The sequence below is a fragment of the Giraffa tippelskirchi genome, chromosome 3 (genome assembly GCF_054371585.1).
Source record: "Giraffa tippelskirchi isolate mGirTip1 chromosome 3, T2T-mGirTip1v1.2.pri, whole genome shotgun sequence".
Taxonomy (NCBI): Eukaryota; Metazoa; Chordata; class Mammalia; order Artiodactyla; family Giraffidae; genus Giraffa; species Giraffa tippelskirchi.
Genome location: NC_137277.1, coordinates 88,912,212 through 88,934,930, shown reverse-complemented (window position 1 = coordinate 88,934,930; position 22,719 = coordinate 88,912,212). Strand labels below are relative to the sequence as shown.

The 22,719-nt window shown below is 37.8% G+C and overlaps 1 long non-coding RNA gene and 1 other non-coding gene across 2 annotated transcripts in view; one reads left to right on the top strand and one right to left on the bottom strand.

Annotated features, from left to right (window-relative positions):
- Nucleotides 1-22,719, bottom strand: part of LOC145541451 (uncharacterized) — a 49,382-nt gene that overhangs the window by 25,935 nt on the left and 728 nt on the right. The gene's annotated exons all lie outside the window — the stretch shown is intronic.
- Nucleotides 16,077-16,148, top strand: TRNAK-UUU (transfer RNA lysine (anticodon UUU)). Its single transcript has one exon. It is a non-coding gene; the product is annotated as a tRNA-Lys (tRNA).

The window sequence follows — 22,719 nt, the reverse complement described above, 5'->3', positions numbered from 1 at the left end:
ACACTCCCAATGCAAGAGGCCTGAGTTCCACTCCTGATAGGGGAAGTAGATCCCACCTGCTGCAACTATGATCTGGCAAAGTCAAATAAATAACAAATGTTGTTGTTTAGTTGCTGAGTCATGTCCAATTCTTTTGCAATCCCATGAACTGCAGCCCACCAGGTTTCTCTGTCCATGGGATTCCCAAGCAAGAATACTGGAGTGGGTTAACATTTCCTTCTCCAGGGGATCTTCCCCATCCAGGGATCGAACCTGCGTTTCCTGCATTGGCAGGTGGATTCTTTACCACTGAACCACCTAGGAAGCCCAAATAATAAACAAATAAGTATTAAAAAAAACTGGTAATAGAAATTGCTTGTGATGAGCGAACAACTGGGAAATTAGAATGAAGGACAGAATAAAAACTTTTTATTAATTCAGAATATTTTTCTTTATTATAGCTATGATATTAACTTTCTGTTCTTTTTTAAATAACTGACTTATAATTCTGTGTTAGTTTCAGGTATACAGCAAAGTGATTCAGAGACAGATATAGATATATATTATTTTTCAGATTCTTTTCTATTATAGGTTATTACAAAATATTTAATATATATGCTTTGTAGCATAATCACTTCTGACCTCTTTCATCTCTAAACATCAAAAGCACAGTGGAGCTTTGTGTGTCTCAAAGTGCTAGTTAAATTCAGAATACAGATACATTTTGCACAGTGATTTTAAAATTTTCAGATAGCTGATTTCAACATTTAAAAGTTGGAAGATTTTTAGTGGCTACATGTATATGTATGGCCAAGTCCCTTTGCTGTTTACCTGGAATTATCACAACATTGTTAATCAACTATATTCCAGCATAAAATAAAAAGTTCAAAAGAGTTATTTTAAAAAGATGTACAAATCAAGGAAAGAAGTTGGAAGATTTTTTTTATAAAAACTTGGGTTTCCTGCTTCTCTTGAAAATTCAATTCACACTGGACTGAATTCAACTCACAATGCAGGTGTATTCCTCCTAAATGCTAAGGCTTTAAGTCCTTCTTTAAGATGAGACCTGTGTTCTCCAGTTCACCCACATTCCCATCTTTCAGTCTTTAAAACTTGTTCATACTCTGAAGGCGTTTGAGATTGTGGTCTCTGATTCTAACATCTCTACAGAGTAAGGGACAGATGGATGGATAGATGCATGAATGGGTGGGTGGATGACGAATGGATGGATGGAGGGATGGATGGAAGGATAAATGAACAAACTACCTAAAAAGAATCTGCCTTCCATGCAGGAGACCCCAGTTCAATTCCTGGGTTGGGAAGATCCGCTGGAAAAGGGATAGGCTACCCACTCCAGTATTCTTGGGCTTCACTGGTATCTCTGCTGGTAAAGAATCTGCCTGCAATGCGGGAGACCTGGGTTTGATCCCTGTGTTGGGAAGATCCCCTGGAGAAGGGAACGGCTACCAGTTCTAGTATTCTGGCCTGGAGAATTCCATGGTGTCACAAAGAGTTGGACATAACTGAGAGACTTTCACTTTAACCTAGCATGTGGCAAAATTCACATCTTTCACATAACTCCTGCTTTCCAGGGAGCTTGACAGCTCAATTCTCATATCTAGTCATTCTCCTTCTCTATTCTTTTCTTGTCCTGGGACATGTTCAGAAAAATTCTGGTCTGAGTGGAGGAAAGAGATATTTCTTTTTAATAAGATTTTCCATTTTCCCTCTTAAAACACATAATGAGAATGAGGGGGCAGTCATTTTTTTTTTAAATCACTCCTGTGCCTCTGAAGCTGGGAAAGTAAAAACTCGAGGGACCCAAGTAAGTCACAGCTTTTGCTTTGATGTGCTCCTGGTGACCCACGTTGAAGCAACACATGGCTGTGGGTTCCCATTGTTAGAGTAAATGTGGGATTGTGGTTTCTTACAAAGGGGATTGTGGTTTTGATCAATTCAAAGGACCCCATGGGCAGCCAGGGATCAGCATAAAGAGTGAAAAGTTGAGTAATAAACATGCCAGTTCATTAATACAATTAGGTTTGTTTTTTAAAAAAGCACTGAAGGAAAATGGAACATAGGAGGTTTACAAAAGCAGCTGACGTGTTCTATGTTTTAGAGAAGGATTTATGGCTAATTAACTGTCTAGATCCATTCTAACTCCTGTACACAGGAAAATAAGAGCTGAGACAAAGAATGATTGATTTTAGTGGGAAAGTTTTGTATTGGGAAATGAGAGAGCAAGGGGAGGGGGGCAGCGTAAGGCAATTATTTGGAAGTATTGAGTCTGCAACTCAGATGTGGAATCAGTATTTTGCAAGAGCAGTTTTGTTGCTGCTTCTTTTGCTCTTATTGCTGTTGTTTGTGTTGTTTTGAAGTATCTTGTAGTAAGGCAATAGTTGTATCTGTCATGGAACAGAGACTGGATCACAAGATTTACTGGCATCCAACAGGAGAAGGTATTAATCAGGTCTCCTATATACAAATTATCATGCTATCATTATGAGAGAAGAAAAGAAGAGCTTTTGGCTTTAACAGTAACTACTTTTCCAAAATTAGAGTTTTACCGGGATTTCAGGGGTGCTGAGAAAGTGCCCATAATAGGAACAGGCACAATCATATTTTGAAAATGTAAATAATGTCTGTTAAATCATTCTGTGTCCTGAAACAAATCCTTTCTGCTAATAGTTCCATATGCATCCACTTTTCCTACCCTCGAAATACTGTCAAATCAAGAGTGTGAATGAATATCACTAACCATTAATGAATATCATTAATTTATAGTAATGAATATACCACCAGTGAATATCACTCTAATTCCAAATATCTACATTCAAAATAAGGCCTAGCATTGGTGATATAGTAATGAGCAAATGTGCCTTCCAAATTAAGGCCTAAGCACAGACAACAGCAGCAGGATTCATCATCTTCTGGTTCTCTTTCCTCCACTCTCTCTAAAGATCAATTGCTCTGATGGTGATTACCCACCTCCTCCCTCCAGAAAGCTTCTAAGAGAGGTAAGTGAAAATATAACCACAGGAAAAGGAGGAGTTAGAGTCTGATCATAGAAAACAGAGGACGACGTTGGATGACATTTAGGTTGGTAGAGGGGAATTAATATAAACAAACAGCTTGTTGTTTTTTTTTTTAATTTTATTTATTTATTTATTTGGCTTTACCAGGTCTTAGCTGTGGCACACGGGATCTTCGGTTGTGGGTTGCAAACTCTTAGTTGCAGCATATAGGATCTAGTTCTCTGACAAGGGATCAAACCCAGGCCCTCTGCATTGACTGGACCACCAGGGAAGTCTTCAGCTTGCTTTTTGAAAGTCTGTTCACTAGCTGATGTCAAGCTCCAGAAAATGTAAACTGGATTAAAGGAGTTGATTAGCACTTAGAAAAGAAACTGGAGCAAGGTTCACAAATTTACCTTTTTTTTTTTTTTCTGATAAGATGTCTATATTGGTAGATCAGAGATAGATAACTGATATAAGTTAAGGATTTCAGAAAGTCATGTGTCAAAGGGTTTTCATGATAGTCTGGTAGGCAAAATGGAGGAGTCAAAGCAATGTGATAGTATAGATAAGATTAACAACTTTAAGATGGAAGGGATTGTCATTTGTTTACTGCTATGTCTTCTCTATGCACCAAAAGCCTGACCCAGGTTCAAAAAAATCTCCGTTGATTTAGTTAAGTTTATCCACTAATGTATCAGAGCACATTGGTTTCTGAATCTCTGTCAACAGATTTTATTTTTCTTCATGTACGCAGGGCATTAGAAAGCACCTGGCATATGGTATAGTAGGCATTTAATAAAATGCAATAGATAAATGAATAAACCTATAGGTCTTTTATAATATTCTTACAAAGTTCTTTTCTTAGTCTTAACCTAGTCAATGTTTTAAACAATAAATTGGTTGAAGATACAACAAAATAAGGGATTAATTACAACCGTACACATTAAAACAACAAAGAGGCTTCCCCAGTGGCTCAGGTGGTAAATAATCCACCTGCAGTGCTGGAGACTCAGGAGACACCAGTTCGATCCTTGGGTAGGGAAGATCCTCTGGAGAAGGAAATGACAACCCATTTCAGTATTCTAGCCTGAAAAATTCCATGGACAGAGGAGCCTGGCAGCTACAGTCCATGGGGTCACAAAGAATCGGACACAACTAAAGCAACGGAGCACAAAACAACAAATCCATGAAATACAATAGACAAAAAGGACGTGGGTCAACACCTACATGACAAAGTTTGAAAGTGAAAGTGAAAGTCGCTCAGTCATGTCTGACTCTTTGGGACCCCAAGGACTATACAGTCCATGGAATTCTCCAGGTCAGAATACTGGAATGGGTAGCCTTTCTCTTCTCCAGGGGATCTTCCCAAGGCAGAGATCGACCCCAGGTCTCCCACATTGCAGGTGGATTCTTTATCAGCTGAGCCACCAGTGAATTCAAACAATGCACAAAAGGAGAGGAGGTTACTATTATTTCCCAAAATGAAGTAATTTACTTTGCAAAAAGATATGGCAGCTCTCATCAAAAAGACCACAAATAACAAGTGTTGGCAAAGATGTGGAGAAAAGGGAACCCTATACCCTGTTAGTAGGAATGTAAATTGGTGTAGCCACTATGGAGAACAGTATGGAGGTTCCTCAAAAGATTGAAAATAAAACTACCCTATGATCTAGCAATTTCACTCTTTGGGTATATATTCAAAGAAAATGAAAATAGAAAATATTTTCAATTGAATGCAAACAAAATATAATAGGAGGAAATTAGGGGTGGGGTGGGAGTGGAATTTTTCTGTATCTTGAGTGTGGTGGTGCTTACACAAATCTATACATGTGTAAGAGTCACAGAACTGTTCACAGAAAACGTTAGTTTCACTGTATGTTAATTTTTTAACTATATAAATTTTAAAAATAAGATATGACCATTTTTATTGGTTACAGCTCGATATATGCCAAAAGTGTGACTTGACGATCAAAAACAAACCAAACAACCAACAAACAAAAAACCCAGCTTTGGCTACATTAATGGGAGAATTAAATACAAATCAGAGAAATTTATAGACCCATTAGACCCTAAACTGATCTGACCACATCTGTGGTATTCTGTTCTAGTTGGACATTGATAAAATTAACACCGTCTTGAGGAAGGAAACCAAGATAGCTACGGGATGGTGGAAAAAATTGAGATATTTAACTTGAAGACTGGAAGGAATGACATGGTATCTCTCTCACCATAGGAAAACTGCCCACTGGATTACTAAGTGTTATTCTTTATTACTTCTGAGGAATGAACTGGGTTCCCTAGGAAGCAGTTGCAAGAAAGCAGACCTCAAATCATTATACAGAAAAGCTTTATGATAGTTCAAGATGGGAATAAATAAAATGACTTGCCTAGAAAAACAGTGAGCTTCTTGTCACTGGAAATCATTGAAAATGTTTAAGCAGATGTTAAATAATCATCTATCAAGGTTATTGTCAAAGGGACTACTTCACTGAGAAGAGGATTAATCTCTTTCATCTCTAAGGTCTCTCCAAACCCACATCCTTTATTCTAAATTATAAAGGATATTGTAACTCACCATCACCCAGTTTGTATCTCCAACTCCCTACAACTCATTACATTGTACATTATATACAGAGTGCTCACAAAATCTCTGTGGTCTCCTCCTCACAGCAACTGTCCCAAAACAGACTTCAAGGATGTTGTAATGATCTCCAACCAGAAACAAGGAAGATGTGCAGAACATCTAAAAACAAACAAACAAACAAAAAAAAACTAACAAAAATATATAGGGAATGTTTGACACTGCTGTATGTATGTTTGAAGTGTTACTGTATTCCTAAAAATGGACTAATGTGAGCTTTGAGACTTTTTTTGACTTCCCTTTGCTCTAGACTAGAAAAGAAACTGGGAAGTTTCATGTCATAAAATTTAACAAAAGAAAAAAAATATGCCTCTATTCTTTCCTGTTCTTTTCAATTCTTTGAACTTACTCTTTATATTTTACTCTTTAGTTTTCTCTGTATCATCTAGGCCTAGATCTTTCCAAATTCTCCTAAAATGAAGAGCAAGAATGCCTGGTTAAAGTCATAGTGGGCAATATAGCAGGCTTAGCAGATATCAAGCTGCCAAGGATTAGGACAAGGGAAAGGCTATGGGGGTTAGTTTTGTCTGGCAGGGCATGAGTCAGGGCAGCTGGATAGTATTGGTACCATATGAAATTGGAAGAGAAAGATTTAAAGCAGTAGATCAGGCACAGGTTAGACAGGTTCTGTGATAGCCTAGTAAACAAGGCTGTAATGACATCTTCCTACATCAGAGCCCACCGGCCTATCTGATTGGCTTCCTTGCCTTAGTGAAACTCTGGTTCTGAATTATTTACATCAGTGCAACTTTACTCTTTTCAGAGTGTTTATGAAGATACAATAGTTCCCTTTATGAATCCATTAGAGAATCAAAAAAATCTGTTTGGCAGACAAAAATGACCTATGGTATTAGAAGTCGGGTCAATTATGTGGCAGATAATCCCTGGAAGGGAGCATACTAGGGAAGAGTTCTGGGGTGCTGGTTATATTTCTAGATTTAGGTGCATCTACATTTTTTAAAATTCTAGTTGTATACTTATGACTTGCACATTTCTGTATTTATGTTATCCCTCAACAAAAATATTCTCAAGGGAAATGTCCTTGAGCAGGGGCTTCCTAAAACCATCCTGGCCCGTGTGTAGCCAGCAGTGCAAGCACTCAGGGTCAGCCCTGGCCTCTCTGCCTTCTTTCTTTCCCTGTGTGTGCATGTTCACACATGCACACTCAAACACAGACTGGATCTGTTCAGAGACAGAAGAGGCAGCAAGCACATACCTGAGGAGAACATCTGCCTTCTCCTTCTCAACCCTGACCCGGATGCAGCTCCAGGGCTCAGCTGATGTAACCCAATAGACCAGGACTGGACACTCTATACCTCTGTATTGGAAAAGCACTCCTCCTTCTCTCAGTAGAAATCCAGACCCCCCGCCTGCCCACAGGTGGAACAAACAGGATAACTTTAAACATCAGTTAACTAATGATACCATATGAATATATTCATGAATGCTTAGCAAAAAAAGAAAGAAAAACATCAAAATGTTAACAATTGTTATTGCTAGGTATGGGATACACTAACTTTTTTTCTTTATCCTTTTCACTCATTTTTATGTTTTCTATGCTGATTGCACTATTTTATAATCAGAAAAATATGTGTTATAAATAAAAATGTATGTATAATAGATTATCACTTTCAAATTCAAAAGCTTAAGTTTTCTCAGTGGATTCTCTATATATTTTGAATACAAATCCTTTATTAGATATCTGTTTGGCAAATATTTTCTCTCAGTCTGTGGCTCTTTGTTTTTTGACCACTCCATGCAGCTTGCAGGATCTTAGTTCCCCAAATGGGGATAAAAACTTAGGGCCATGGCCGTGAAAGTGCTGAGTCCTAACCTCTGGACCACCAGAGTCTTTCCATTATCTTAGTCTCTTTTGCACAACAGAAGTTTTAAATTTTAATAAAGTTCATTTTATCACTTTTTCTCTCATGGATTATACATTTAATTGTATCTAAAAACTTGTCACCATCTATTGATTCTTAGAATAATTCTCTGACATTATTATCTCCATTTCGCGGATGAAGAAATTAAGACTCAAAGAATAACTAACTTGACTAAGCTCAAATGGGCAGAAGTGATGGATTTGAAACTGACAGATTCCAATGCTCTTTTCACTCTACACTGTTGTGCTGCTATCTAGCCTTATTCTTCTTGCCTTTTTTCTTTCTGCCTCTCTTTCCCTTTTTCTTTGAAGTTTTTTTTAAGTTTGCTTTTAAGCCTAGGGTGAGCATGGTTTGCTGGAAGAAATGGCAGCTTAGCAAGAAAAAGAGATTGATGGAGCTAGTTCAAATATATCATAATGACATTGTTAGAGACATCCTGTAAGGTAGCAATGTCAAGTGTTATGGGAGCAAGGAACCCACGGGAGTATATTACTAAAGCTAAGAGTCCATTTCCCTAGAAACACATATACACATATTTTCCATACAATTTTAGGAGTTCTGGATTGCTAAATTGTATCCAACTCTTTTGCCACCCCATGGGCAATAGCTCACCAGGCTCCTCTGTCCATGGTATTTCCCAGGCAAGAATACTGGAGTGGGTTGCCATTTCCTTCACCAGGGGATCTTCTCAACCCAGGGATCAAACTCACATCTCTAGTATTGGCAGGCAGATTCTTTACCACTGAGCCAGCTAGGAAACCCCACAGTGAGACATAGATATATATAAAATTAGTTTAGCATCTGGTCATCTGGATGAATACTAGAAAGAAACAATATCTATGAAGGCACTGGCATAGTTCCTGTACATAGGAGGCACTCAGTACATTCTCATTTAATTTGAAGTCTGATTAATTTGGTTGATAGTACTTTCTGCCTTCAAGTAGGCAAGTAGGGAATCCACACCCATCCACTGTTTACTATAGCCTATTACAAGAATTCACCACTGGGTGTCACTATTATTCTAAGGAATAGCTTAAATAGACTCATTCCCCCACAACCCATCCACCCACACCCTCACCTCCTCTTAATCATACAATATTATTTATATGTGGAATCTAAAAAATACAGATGAACTTAGTTACAAAGCATAAAAAGACCCACAGACTCAAAAAACATATGAGTACCAAAGGGAAAGGAGGGAAGGGATAAATTAAGGGCTTGGGATTAACAGATATACACAACTATATATAAAAATAAATAAACAACAAGGTCCTATTGTATAGCACATGGAACTATATTCTATACCTTATTATAACCTATAATGGAAAAGAATCTGAAAAAGACTGTATATGTGTGTGTGTGTGTATATATACATATACATACATATATATCTGTGTGTTTATATATACATACATATATATCTGTATGTATATGTATAGCTGAATCACTTTGCTGTACACCTGAAACACAACCATTGTAACACAACATTTTAAATCAACCATACTTCAATTAAAAAAAAATTTTAAGACTAAGTAATACCTAAGTATTGAGGAGAGAGAGGGAGAGGGCATTATTTTTGTATCCTGAAGTCTTTCAAAAAGTAAGTATATTAATATAATTCATTGTGTATGAATGTTCTAAATACTGTATCAATGTATTTCAGAGCACACTGCAGTTGTCCCAGGTGTTAAAAAAACAAAAGAATATTTGTATTCAGAGACTTTACTGCAGCCCAGAGGATCCATCAGTTCAGTTTAGTCGCTCGGTCGTGTCCAACTCTTTTCAACCTCATGGACTGAAGCACGCCAGGCTTCCCCATCCATCATCGACTCTCAGAGTTTACTCCAATTCATGTCTATCGAGTCGGTGATGCCATCCAACCATCTCATCCTCTGTCATCCCCTTCTCCTCCCGCCTTCAATCTTTCCCAGCATCAGGGTCTTTTCCAATGACTCAGTTCTTCACATCAGATGGCCAAAGTACTGGAGCTTCAGCTTCAGCATCAGTCCTTCCAGTGAATATTCAGGACTGATATCATTTAGTATTGACAGGTTTGATCTCCTTGCAGTCCGAGGGACTCAAGAGCCATCTCCAACACCACAGTTCAAAAGCATCAATTCTTTGGCACTCACCTTTCTTTATAGTCCAATTCTCACATCCACAAATAACTACTGGAAAAACCATAGCTTTGACTAGACGGACCTTTGTCGGCAAAGTAATGTCTCTGCTTTTTAATATGCTGTCTAAGTTGGTCATAGCTTTTCTTCCAAGGAGCAAGCGTCTTTTAATTTCATGGCTGCAGTCACCATCTGCAGTGATTTTGGAGCCCAAGAAAATAAACTCTGTCACTGTTTCCATTGTTTCCCCGGATGCCATGATCTTCGTTTTTTGAATGTTGAGTTTTAAGCCAGCTTTTAGGGAACCTCCATCACTCATTTACTCATTTATCACAGATTTAATGACCATGTGATAGGTACCACGCAAATCACAATATGCCAAGAGCTTTGGACATACCTGATCACTCTCATCATAGCTCTGGATAATTAGGCCTCGCTTAGGATAGCAACAGATTAGGAATTTGGCTTAGAATCCCTGCGGAGAACTTGGTCACCCCAAATAGCCTCTCAGTTACTTAACCTGAAAACTGTCATCAAAATCCTACATTCTGAAGCACTGCTAAGGTGAGCAGCAGTCATCTGTAAAACATCCATCTAGCTGGTGCCTTCCTCCTTCTCAGCACCACTGAAGGCATATGAGACAAAGCCAACAACATTCACATGAACGATTCTGTTTTATAACAGCATTTTTAAGATACTTACATGCTGTGAAATTCACTCATTTAAATTGTACAAGTCAGTTTTTTTTTCTGTATGTTCAGAGAATTGTGCCATCATTATCACTATCTAATTTCAGAACATTGTTGTCATATCAAAAAGAAACCCACGCCCACTAGCAGTCACTCCCCATCCTCACTCTACTTTCTGTCTCTGTGGATTCCCTTACTCTGGAAATTTCATGTAAATTGAGCCATAACATGCAAACTTTTTAAATGGCAAAGGAAAGCAATTCTTTCGTTTCCACTTCAACTATCAAGACTGGATTTTTGGATTTCTGCTTCCAGAAAAGTGTTTAAAAAGTAGTGCCCAATACATAATGACTCCCTTGGCAGGGGCGGGGAGGATGGTGGATTTCTTAACTTAGCTAAACAGTACAGCCAAGTTGTAGTAAAGCTGATTTTACTCAGGACAAAAGTGGCTGAAATTAATCATCTTCTGAAATCATTAGTTCTTTTTTTTTCCCTTTATTTTTTATTTTTTTAATTATGAAAGTATGATAACACATTTACAAGAGACTTGGAAAATACAGAACAAAGTTACATATAGTTTCACTATATATTACAATGATTTTTTAAGCAGAGAAATTAAGATTTTTAGTTGGAGTTTTAATATCAAACTCTCAAAAATCAATAGAATGAATACACAGAAAAGTAAAAGGAGACCTGAAAAAAAAGTAGACCTGAAAAGCACCATGATTCACACAACAGTAGAATACAAATTCGATTCAAGTTCCCATAGACTTTAAACTAGGAGACACTGAAACATATCCATGAACATAAAACAAGGCGCAAAAATGAAATCATTACTCCGTAAGTGTGGTCTGCGAGAATGTGGAATTTGTTTGGGTACAATACTAGTATCTATTATCTTATATTCTGAAGTAGAGACAAGAAAAATTAACTGCAAAGCCCTGCCAATCATTAACTAAACATACAAGTCCTCCACCCAGGCCCACAGGGTAGAAGGAGCTGACAATAACCTGCCTGGCAGTGGAGAACAACATCAACAGAAAGAAAACTGTGCCAAGCATTGTACCAGCTGTTTCCCTCCCAACAATCCTGTAACATAAGTATTATTAAAAGGAAACAGTGAGACTCAATAACATACCCAAGGCTGGTTGCCCCCCTGGTATGCAGAAGTGTTGAGTAACAGATAAAAGTACACAATCAAGAGCCATCCTTTCTGGGTTCAAATCCTGAATTCTGTAACACACTACCTGTAAGACTCCAGACAAGTTCCTCAACCTCTCTGTGCTTCAGGTCACCTCTGCAAGGAAAGGATGCTAATACCTACTTTCTAGAGAGATTGTAAGATTCAAATAAGTTAATACCTAAAGCACTTAGTACAGTGTCTGGCATATGGAAAACCCTATATAAGTATTAACTGTTATTAGAATCCAGATTTGCCTGGATTTAAAGTCCTTGACCTTGATCATGCTTACCCTCTATTCTTGCAAGTTTTAAAGGTGGCTGAGGAGGCCTGTAGCCTGAGCTGATCTGGTAGTGCTGCAGGATGTGGAATCTCAGTCGGTCCTGGCCTGGTACAGTGAACACATTGGCGGTGCCACCCTGTTCACATGCCAGACAACATCTGAAACTTGAATTTTAAGTTTTCTTAGTAAAATGTATTATCTCTTTATCTGTATAATTGCCTGCTTGCCTCCACGGGATCATTCTGGAGAATTAATAGTGATAAGTAAATAAATCCCTGCTGTTTCTAACATTAGTGCTGCTGTTCGGGATTGATCATTTAAATAGAAGCTCATTTTACCAATGGACTACAATTTCGAACGCCCGCCACTGTGACTATGCATTTGAACCCTCTGTTTCATTATTATCCAAGTACCCAGCTATTCTGTAACTACCTAGGGCATCCCTCTGTTGCAGGAATTCCCAACTTTGGTTATACAACAGAATCACATAAGGAGCTTTAAAAACCACTGATGCCTGAGCTGTGTCCCCAGAGAGTCTCACTCCATTTGTCCAGGGTGCAGCTTGGATCTTAGGAATTTTAAAGACTCCAGAGTTATAGATAGCCGAGTTTGAGAGCCAATGCTCAGTTGGCAGTCACACAATCTCTAGTCCTGCCTTAGTTTCAGCTGTTGTGGAACAATTTTTCAGATTTTCTCAGAGATCCCTCCATGACCAAGTGAATTTTCATTTTCTACACACCCCATGATCCATGTATTACGCTAGACGATCCCAACTCAAACCTTCAAGGCAGGTCTCCTAAGTGGGCATGAAATAGTGACTGTTAACTTTCTTATAATCTCAACTGAAAGGAACCTGATAGTTATCCAAGTCCAGAGATAATTTGAAGAAAGAGGTTGACGATAAACTTAGAACACAGCAGGAGACTTGGGTTCAATCCCTGGCTAGGGAGGATCCCACATGCTGTGGAATAACTAAGCCCCTCTGCCACGACTACTGAGCCTGTGCTCCAGCGCCCGAGAGCCACAACAAGAGAAGCCACCACAATGAGAAGCCCCCTTACGGTAACAATGAGTAGCCCCCCATCACCACAACTGGAGAAAGCCCACACGCAGTGGTGAAGATTCAGCACAGCCAAAAATAAATAAATAAATAAACATTGCTCAACGGCATGATGAAATAACAGCTGCTGTGGTTACTACATTTAAAGCTGCCTATTATGAATTTAATAGTTGTCTGAAATGCATTTCCCAAAATGGATTCAATTAAAATACAGTTTTGAAAAGATAATCAACAAGGATGTACTGTGTAGCACAAGAAACTATACTAAATATCTTACAATAACCTATAATGGAAAAGAATCTCAAAAATTGAATCAATGAGCTGTATACCTAAAACTAACACAACACTGTAAATCAACTATGAAAGTGAAAGTTGCTCAGTCGTGTCTGACTCTTTGTGACCCCATGGACTTTACAGTCCATGGAATTCTCCAGGCCAGAATATTGGAGTGGGTAGCCTTTCCATTCTCCAGGGGAACTTCCCAAGGCACGGATCGAACCCAGGTCTCCTGCATTGCAGGTGGATTCTTTACCAGCTGAGCCACAAGGGAAGCCCAACTAACACAACACTGTAAATCAACTATACTTTTATATATATATATACACACAAGTATGTATATATACTGCCAATATAGGAGATGAGGCAGGAGATGCAGGTTTGACCCCTGAGTTGGGAAGATCCCCTGGAGGAAGAAATGGCAACCCATTCCAGTCTTCTTGCCTGGGAAATCCCATGGACAGAGGAGCCTGACAGGCTACAGTCCACAGAGCTGCAAAGAGTCAGACATGGCTGAGCATGCACACACACATAGTTTTGAAATGCAGTGAAAATGTTTCACTTGAAAACATGAGACACTGATAAGGCTTTTTCTTTTCTTCTTTTTTTGGCTGCACTATGCATGGCATGAAGGATCTTAGCTCCCAAGTCTTGAGTTTTTAACCACTAGACCACCAAGCAAGGCCCAATAAGGTCTTTTCTTACCTGAGATAAAGATGTACATTTATAGCTCAAAAAAAATTTACAATCCCATGGTCATCTAAAAATCAAACATGCCCTGAGTTGAATTTGCCTTTTTTAAAAATGCTTTTAAAATAAACATTATAATTAATCTAATTAAAGAAAGCTATGGTAATTTTTGCCAAAACTTGTAGATTCCTTTTTAGTCAATTTTTCAATTTCATCCAAACCAGTAATAACATATAACTCGCTGGTTATTTGAGTCCAGTCCTTGAGAGAGGAAGTTTTTATAAACTAATCCCAGTTTATTCTGGGAACCTGGTTATTTCTGACTTTTGATTAGGAATGGACAGTGCTGAAGGGTCCAAAAGTCACTAATATCGTCCATGGTAAGTGTTTGGTGTGAGCTCGTAAGGAACACAGAGCTCCAATCCCTCCCTCACTAAGCTATCTCCACTCAGCTTAGATTGTAGCCTCATACACAGCTCATCATCCACCTGACTCTCACTCCATTAGAAGGCAGACATTAAAAACCAGTGACTCACTGAGAAAGGAATGAGTAAGGAGCTAAAACCATAAATAGAATCCTATTATGACTTCTCCTCTTTTAAATATATCTTTGGAGAGAGTGAGAGAGAGTGAGTGAGACAGTGAATGAATTTAAATGCATGTGAATTTGAGCAAGAAAATAAATCTCTACAGGATTGAGTTATACTCCAAAGAATAAATTAAATGTCCATGTGTCCATATTGACACATATAAATTATTGACTAAACAAATAAATGGCAGAGAAGGGAAATCTTTCTTACAGAATTCCAAATAATATATTTAGATACTTCCTCTTCCAGGATAGGAGCTTCCTGGGTGGCTCAGTCAGTAAAGAATCTGCCTGCAATGTGGGAGACCAAGGTTCAATCCCTGGGTTGGGAAGATCCTCTGAAGAATGAAATGGCAACCCACTTGAGTATTCTTGCCTGGAGAATTCCATGGACAGAGAAGCTTGGCAGGCTACAGTCCATGGGATCACAAAGAGTCAGACACGACTGAGCAACTAACAACACTTTCTTCCAGGATATGCACCTTACTTCTCTTTCCCTTAAGTGTGGGCTGGACTTAGCAACTCACTTCCAAAGAAGAGAGCATGGAAAAATCGTAACTTTGCTGTGGAGAAATCTGGGGCAGACACCACCTTAACTAGTGATCAAGGTTGATATTATCAGTAATAAGTCAGGTTGATATCTATATTCCCTCTGATTTGATACCTACACACAGAACAATAGATGCAGTATGACCCCTTCTCTTTATCTATATACTTGCCTCAGTTTAGGGATATGTATGTGTGTAAGAATATTCAGGAATATATAGAAAGAGTTTTGGGAGGAAATAGACCAAACTATTAACAATGGTTACTTTGGGGACAAAAAGTGCTATTGGAAGAAAGGGGGCAGATGAAGGAGTACTTTTACTCTACTCTATACCTTTCTGTATTGTTTTATGATTTTGCAGCAATCATTTTTGCCATTTTTACTAATTAAAAAAAATAGAAGTGTTCGCAAAGAGAGAGTGTGAGTTCTGGGGAGGAGTTTGCAACTTTTTACTCTATTGTCTCCTGTTCCCCCCTAAGTATGAAGAAATTCTCTCATAAAGGATTTTTTTGAAAAGCTTTCATGATTAGTCATTCTTTACTTTCACTTATTTTCAAAACCCCTGACTCTCACCAACACACTTTAATGGTACTTTTATATCTGAATGTTCATTTCACAAGTATAAATTTTAATGTCTTTTCTACCAGGGATATTAAAGCTTAGTTAGGTGGCAAGTGCCTATGTCTAAACTACTCCACAGGCCTCTTTTGGCAAATCCAGGATGAGGCATTGATATACATCAGATGTTGAAGTATCTAAGATCTAAATAATGTCAAATGAAAGAAAAGTCAACTATAAATGACACACTGTTACATGTGATTATATAACACCAAAGTCTCTCGATGTCAAGATGGTCAAGTGTGAATTTATGTTTCCCTCTAATGTCATATAGATAGAATTTTTGGCTATCTTTTTTCACAAAGCTGAATAAATATGTTAATTAACTGAAGAATAATACTGCACTGAATGCAAGATAGTGTTATATGGCAAATGCTATTGGAAAAGATAAATAGGAACTCCCAGGGCACACGCAAGGAGTCCAAGTCCTAATCTTTGCCCATCCCCAGCTGATGCAAGCAGCAAGTATGTGAATAAGAGAATACATGCCTTACAGACCAGGGGAGTTCCCTGGTGGTCTAGTGGTTAGGACGTGGCACTTTTACTGCCATGGCCCAGATTCAATCCCTGGTCATGGAACTGAGACCCTACAAGCCATGTGGGGCAGCCAAGTAAGGTAAAAAAACAAGCAAACGTCTTACAGACCAGAGAATCACTGTAGCTAGAATATGAAACCTATGAGAATAACTATAAGGGGAAAGAACATTCTACCTCTTCACTGAATCTCCAAGATATCATTATACTCTTATATGAAAATAGGTATTAATCTATGTGAATCTCAGATGTCAGCTGTATCACCTTGCCTATAACATTGAGATAAGACTGGCTAAAACATTATTCCAGATTTTCTGCAATATCCAACCATGTACCCAAGATGTCTGATATCCCAGAGAGATATCTTCTCACAGTTACCAACAGCTCCAAGTTTTGGCTTTCCCTGAACTGGGGTTCAGATTATGCATTGTTGTATCTGCACAACTCCCTGTCCCTGTTCTGAACCATGAAATTTAGCACCGCTTTCTGATTTCTACAGAGGAGAAAACATTCCCACAAAGGCTTTGTGTTTTAATAGCTTTTCCTTAAAGTTTTTGGAGATGAATGGTGTTCACTTCATAATTCTACAGATAACTTAAAATCCAGAGTTAGATGTCCACGCCATTCAAATGACCTTCTGCCATTATACTAAAATTGCCATTTCCACTTTAGCCTATACTAAAATTGCCATTTCCACTTTAGCCTACCTCCAGGCCTAACCTCTTCTCTCCCTCATTTTCCTCCTGCCCTCACATTATGAGCATTCTAAAAGTGTATAACCTGACAGCCTCTGGAAAATATTTTTAGTACTATTTGCTTTTTTATTAGTACAGATAATATTATAGCTTTTAAAATGGATTTTCTAAGCTTTACTAGTTATGTTACAATCAGTAGATAATAGAAATTCTAAGAGATAGACAATAACTTTTTTCTTCTTTCTATTACCTCTTTAATCTTTAAAATTTAACCCAGTGGTTAATGTTCTGTAAATAGTTCAACATCATCAGATTGTTTTTGTATTTTGGATTTGCATGAAAGAACAATAATGATTAAATCCATTCCATTCATAATGTTTATGTTTAATGCTGTGAGGAGTTGCAATTTTGTCAGCCCATTGAGCACTAAACCTCAATTTGAGTATATAAATCATACTGTAAAACAAAATAATAATCTTCTAAATGTGTTACTATGTACTATTAATGGCACACTATTAAAATAATTTTGGGCACCATAGTAGATTTACTTTGCAGGTATGAGTTTAAATTGTTTGTAAAATGTTTTATAAAAATGACTAATAATGAAATATAAATAATTACATTTTCTTTGTCCTTTTTTATACAGAAGATACACAGGAGCCATGATGTAGATCAACTTAGATCAAGGCCATACAATGTGATGAGTGTAATGGATATTATGATAATATAATATGCATATAAATGACTGACTTATTGTTGGTACGGTTATTGTCACAGACCTGTCAATCATTTTGTCAATGATAGTCAATACGCAAAAGCTTGCACATTTTTTAGTGGAGGTTTGAAGTAATATATACATGAATTTTAGATTAGGGAGGTGGGTCTATCCAGGCAGAGAACAGCATAAAGAAAAGCATGAAAGAAAAAAAAAAAGCGTGAACACATATTTGGAATCAAGAATTCAATAGTTCAGAATTCCTGACCATTGGCAAATAACGCAATATAACATTAGAGTTCTGGGGTAATCTGGCTTTATAGCAATAATGATACTGAAGTCTTTTAAAGATTAGGGAAGAGACACTGAAGTAAGGTAAATGCAACCAGAGTGATTCACTTAGGAGTCGTCGGTTTGTTTCTAATTTGACCAGACTGGAGACCAGCGGAGCTGTTGTCCTTGAGAAGAAAAGTGACCTGATTCCTCCCATGACTACCATCAAAACACAGGGGCCAAAGCTATTACAAAGACATCTAGGCATCTTAGTAGGAAGACATGAGGTGATGGGTACATAGCCTTCCTCTCACGCCCCACCACCCTTTGCTGTCCCCATCAAAACTGGGATTCACCTACTTTGCATAATCTGCTGCCAAACTCATATACAAAACATCAACTCAATCCAATCGAGCAAGAATGCATATATTTTGGATGTGATACATTAAGAAAATGAACTTTTTTGAGGATAGCATACTATTCCTAATGGCATAGATTAATTGCTCATGAGTCTAGTCACAAATTGAGAATTTTTGTGTTTCATTCAGTTACATGAGCAGTGTTAACCTTTTCAGTGACAGAAGAAAACATCATTTAATAATGCATTCTTTATTATGCCTAGGAAAACATCCTACAGAACATCTTGTATATAAGCCATAATGTTTCACTTTATTTTGCATAAGCTTGAAATCTGAATTGGACTCCATAACTTCTTTATAGTAAGAAAATCCTTGCTCAACAAAAGAACAAAAGAGTCCATAAATTCAACATTTCAGTATACAGATTAAATATTTTAAAATAAAATGTTATATAGTAACATTAAAACTCTCATAGCTCCTCTATATTTTAAAGTAAATTATAATAAATACTGCTCAGGAACTTGTGACATGTATCTAATAACTGTCTTCACAAAGAAGTTAAGGAATAAGTCAGAGTTAAGGAATAGATCAAACACTTGGAATAGGACAAATATAATTATTCCTCTCCTTAAAGGCTTTTTGCTTAAGATCAATTTTCTAGTAGTTGTACTTGGAAAGTTGTTGCTAAGTGCAATAATTTTGTTTCAAGATAGGAATATATTTCAATAACATCGATTTCTATCTAACTGAACAAAGAGTAAAATGTTTGCACTGAAGCATATTTTTATGCTATGTAAAATCTAGATTTTAAGATTTTTTCAATCTTAAGATTATCAAATATATTTTGGCTTAGTGAATATCTTCCTAATAAGTTGTGTCTTTTCTTTACAAAAGAAAAGACAACATCTTGGGGCATCCAAAATACTGTAGACACTCAATGAAGATGAAAGCTGACACCTTAGAGCAGTGGTCCCCAACCTTTTTGGCACCAGGGACCAGTTTTGTGGAAGATAATTTTTCCATGGATCAGGAGTGGGGGAAGGTTTTAGGATGATTCAACCACATTGCATTTATTGTGTACTTTATCTCTATCACTGTTACTTCAGTTCTACCTCAGATCATCAGACATTAGATCTTGAAGGCTGGGTATCCCTGCCTTAGAGGAAAATTTCGTTTTATTACCTATGAACTTTAAACATTAATAAAGGCAATCATTTTTAAAAGGAGACGGGTGGAGTAGGGAAAAGAGATGACTCAACGACATAAGGGTAACAACTAGTTTTTTATTCTTGTTCTGACTCTTCTGTTCTCCTTTGCTATCCAGACTATTCATTGTTTCACAAGGCTCTAATGTTACACATTTCCACCCTAAGGCCTTAATTTTGCTTCTAGGTTAAGAATTAATAGGTATTTTTAAAAGGAGCAGGGAGGCAAGAGTAGTCCAACAAATGGTGCTAGATACTACCCAAGGCAATCTACAGATTCGATGCAATCCATATCAAAATAACAATGACATTTTATACAGAACTAGACAAATAATTTTAAAATTTGTATGGAAACATGAAAGACACTGAATAGCCAAAACAATCTTGAGAAAGAACAACAGAGCTGGAAAAATCACACTCCCTGACCTCAGACTATACTACAAAGCTACAGTTATCAAAAGAGTATGGTACTATCATAAAAACAGACACATAGATCAATGGAACAGAATAGAGAGGCCAGAAGTAAACTCACACTATGGCCAATTAATCTACAACAAAGAAGGCAAGACTATACAATGGAGAAACAGAAGTCTCTTTAATAAGTAGTACTGGGAAAACTGGACAGCTGCATGTAAAAGAATGAAATTAAAATGTTCTCTAACACCATATACAAAAATAAACTCAAAATGGATTAAAGACCTAAATATAAGACCAGAAACAATAAAAACTTCTAGAGAAAAAGACAGTACACTGATTGACATAAATCATAGTAATATTTTTGTGAATCTGTCTCCTAAACCAAAAATAAACAAATGGGACCTAATTAGACTTAAAAGCTCATGCACAGTAAAGGAAACCATCAAAAAAAACAAAAAACAACCTATGAAATGGGAGAAAATATTTTCAGAGATATAACCAATAAGAAGTTAATATCTATATCTACCTATATCTATATCTATTTTTAAACCAAAACAAAAATAATGAAAAAAAAATTCTGCTGTGATAGAAAACAAACAACTTGTTTCCAGGACTTGAAGTTGACTTCAAAGGGGCATGAAAAAACTTTTCAGGGTGATAGAAATGGTCTGTAGTTTCATAATGGAAGTGGTTACATGGATGCATACACTTGTCAAAATTCATCAAAGAGTACACTTAAAATGGGTACATTTTATTATATGTAAATCATATCTCAATAAAATTGATTTAAAAAGTAAAAACACATACAAAAAAACTTTATTTATGAAGGCAGGAGAAAAAAAGAGTCTGGGAAACAATATGAAGGTCCAGTTCAGTTCAGTTCAGTCGCTCAGTCGTGTCCAACTCTTTGCAACCTCATGAACCACAGCACACTAGGCCTCCCTGTCCATCATCAACTCCTGGAGTCCACCCAAACCCATGTCCATCAAGTCCATGATGCCATCCAACCATCTCATCCTCTGTCGTCCCCTTCTCCTCCTGCCCTCAATCTTTCCCAGCATCAGGGTCTTTTCCAATGAGTCAGCTCTTCACATCAGGTGGCCAAAGTATTGGAGTTTCAGCTTCAACATCAGTCCTTCCAATGAACACCCAGGACTGATCTCCTTTAGGAGAGACTGGTTGGATCTCCTTGCAGTCCAAGGACCTCTCAAGAGTCTTCTCCAACACCAAAGTTCAAAAGCATCAATTCTTCAGTGCTCAGCTTTCTTTATAGTCCAACTCTCACATCCATACATGACCACTGGAAAAACCACAGCCTTGACTAGACGGACCTTTGTTGGCAAAGTAATGTCTCTGCTTTTTAATATGCTGTCTAGTTTAGTCATAACTTTCCTTCGAAGGAGTAAGCATCTGAAGGTCCAGTTAAAAGGACCAAAAAATAGTCATTTCAACTTTCATTTCAAAGGTCCTACTGAGATGTCAGTATTAATTTAATTGTGCTGTAATAGACTGTCACCACCTTAGATGTTTAAAACAATACAAACTTAATGTTTCACAGTGTTTTCTGTGGGTCAAGAGTCTTGGCAGAGTTCTTTCTCAGGGCCTTACCTGAAATCAAGATGTCAGCAGGGATGTGATCTCATCTGAGGTTTGGGGACCTCTTCTGGGCTTATTCGGGTTCCTTGGCAGAATCAGTTCCTTGTGGGTGGATGACAGGAGTTACCGTTTTCTTGCTGGCTCTTAGCTCTTAAAGGTTGTCCTCAGTTTCTAGCTATGTAGATTTCTCACAACTTGGAGACTATTTCATTAAAGCCAGCAAGAAAATCTAGTTTCAGGGCTCACCTGATAAGTTCAGGCCCACCAAGGATAGTCTCCCTTTTTCCTAATTCAAAGGGCATTAATTGCATCTGCAAACTCTTTCACCTTTGCTACACCACATAGTCTAACCATAGAACTGATATCCTTTCATATTCATAGGTTCTTCCACACTCAATGGGGAGGGATTACATAAGGTATGCACACCAGGAGTGGAATCTTAGAGGCCACCTGGGATTATGCCTATGGCCCTCAACAATTCATGCCTCTCCCAAAGGAAAACAAAAGACAACAACAACAAAAAAATGTTCTCTCCTTCCCAAGGTTTCTCTCTCATCACATTACAGTATCAGTTCAAAATCCAGGATCTCGTCATCTAAATCATTTACATCTGAGCAAATGAAGCTCCTGAATATACACAGGAAGGACTGATGCTGAAGCTGAAGCTCCAATACTTTGGCCACCTGACGTGAAGAACTAACTCATTGGAAAAGACCCTGATGCTGGGAAAGATTGAAGGCAGGAGAAGAAGGGGACGACAGAGGATGAGATGGTTGGATGGCATCACTGACTCAATGGACATAAGTTTGAGCAAACTAAGGGAGATAATGAAGGACAGTGAAGCCTGGAGTGCTGCAGTCCATGGGGTCACAAAGAAACAGACACGACTTAGCGACTGAACGACAACAACAACAAATGAAGCTCCTGGCTATAGGCCATTAAGTACATTTCCTTGAAGCACAATTCCCCTTGGTGACCTGTGAAACTAAAGACACTAGTGCTCCCAAGACTCCCATCATACAATGGTGGGACAGTCAGAGGAGAACAGAGACATTCCACTTCAACAGGGGGGTAGAGGGAAGGTATAAATGAAGGACTGGCATATAACAATTCTGACATCTATCTGTGCAAATGTTGGGGTTTTATTGCTAAGTTTTAAGATCTGGGAATAATCTTCCAGGGCTCTCAGACTTTCTACATTATCCTTGCTTTTTCATTAAATGTACCACGTGTTTACAGGTGAGTAAAAAAAAAAAAATGTTTTTGTTTTTTTGGCCACAGGCTGTAGCTTCCAACGTCTTATTAATAGTTCTCTGATCAGGGATCAAACTCGGGGCCCTCAGTACTGGAAGAGCA